Source organism: Primulina tabacum, chromosome 12 (genome assembly GCF_025594145.1).
Source record: "Primulina tabacum isolate GXHZ01 chromosome 12, ASM2559414v2, whole genome shotgun sequence".
In the NCBI taxonomy this organism is placed as follows: domain Eukaryota; kingdom Viridiplantae; phylum Streptophyta; class Magnoliopsida; order Lamiales; family Gesneriaceae; genus Primulina; species Primulina tabacum.
In genome coordinates, this window is record NC_134561.1 from 36,264,434 (window position 1) to 36,266,598 (window position 2,165).

The following is a 2,165-nucleotide window of genomic DNA, read 5'->3' on the forward strand; positions in this document are numbered from 1 at the left end:
ATCCTTTTTTGGTTTAAACTGGAATGAAGTACTCAGGGAGGGTTTCCAATGGCTGAGACAAGAGGCATGGATAATAAGCTTATAATCTGGGATCTACAGCATTCATCTCCTAGCTGCACATGTGACTCCTCACAGTGTAAGAAACATACTCTACAATCCACAACACTACCGACTAGTGACTCCTTACCATGTAAGTTTAAACTATTAGCCTACTACTGGAGTCAGACAATTCATTTACTCATAGTCAAACTAATTTCATGGAGTTGAGTGCATCCAAGTGTGAGGGTGTTGATGGGAGGCAATTAAGATTAACGTAGTAAGTTTGAAGTATGTGTTAAATAAGAAGGGGTCACTTAGTATTTTATGGTTCGATCGACTTGTCGTTTTGACAGCGTCATTTTATAACGCTCAGTTGCAGATTGGCTTGTAGTTTCTCAGGATGATGACAATGTAACAGAGAAGAGATTCTCAGTAAAAAGTCCTTTTCTTGGTGGCGATGCATTCACTGAATAGGAGCCGTTCAGTTTTGGAGGGGGATATTTTGAGATTCCTTCCGAGGCAGTGAAAATTTGGTTAGATCCAGTCTTGATCCCACACTAAGCACGTCCATCTTTTAACAAACATAGATATATTTACATGCAACTTAATATCACTTTCTATATATTTGGATCAAATCTACCAATCATTCTTTCGTGGGTAGTCCTTGCAAGTTCTTATCTTCATCCTGTTTGGCAGTGATACCCCGGGAATATCTTGTTCTCGGGTCATCTCCAGGGTGGACTTAAGGTAGCCCGTAAGGTCGGCAGGGGCAAGGTTCATCTTGGAGCCCAGGTGGTAAGAATTCGGGTAGATCTTTGGTGTCGGGAGGGGAGGGCCCGGGTAGTAATACCCGGGTGACAAGCATCCGAGAGGAGTTCTACCACAAGGATGCTTTCTCCTAGGCATTAAAGTGCAGGTGTCACGTATGAACTCATAAGGTATGGGGCGTCATGACTTAATCATCATTAGGAGACTTTTCAAAGCATGCAAGAGCGATGTGACTCGATCGGACTAGGCATGGGTTGTCAGATTTAACAGTAAGCAGAATATGTGCAATTATATATCATGAATAGCAGCTGGGCACTAAAAACCAAGTCCTCCCTGATTTCCTCTTATAAATACCAGGTTTATCCGATATTCAGATATATTCTCTTGCAAACGAAATATTCACTCTTTTCATAAAATATTGACTTGAGCATTGGATTGGCTACGCCGGAAAATCATCCGGCGCCCCACTAACGATTTATGTTATTTTAAGTGTGCAGATATTTCCAGAGCCAAGGAGAACCTCTTCCTGAAAGAATATAACCCAACCCGGTGAAATTATCCACTTATCTCACACCCAATTCACCCGGTCACATCAGGCAGGATGGAGTCACTTGTTTGCTTTGGCTAGCTGGTTCTGGACATATTGCCACAGGCTGCGTCGATGGGAAAGTTCGAATATGGGATGGTCACTCGGGAAACACTGCAAAAATAGAAGCATAACTTGCATAAAAAAATATTTTAAAATTCATTTAAAAAAAACACTTTTTAAAGCAAAAAACTTTTAAATCCAAAAGGAGCCTATCGTACCGTGAGATATTGATCCAATGGTCCATAATGAATCAAATATACACATACACATCTTTGATTTTTTGTATCTTTTATAGGATATGGTCTTGATTATTATAACAATATTGAAATTTAAATAATATTCTTTTTTAAAGCAATATTTAATATTCTTTCACATTATATTTCGATAAGAGAAGGATTCAAATTTACCCTCTAAATTTAAGAATTTTTGAGTGACATCCTCCTGTTTTTAAAAAAAAAATCTGAAATACTCTAAATATATTCGGTAAATTGCTCAAAAATATCCAAAAACAAACAAAAATTTGGTTTCAGTTCTCGTGTCAAAAAAAATGTATTTGAACTGTTTGAGCTCGTATATATTTTTTTTGGATGAAAATCGGTACAAAATACTATAAATATGACACTAATATATGACATTTGAGTATTGGTTGTTATGATAGTAATATATAATTTTTGAGCATTCAACCATGTATAACAAATATTGATATTAATGATACATTTATATATTATGATGAAAATCAATTCAAGATATTGCAAACATGTTACTGATA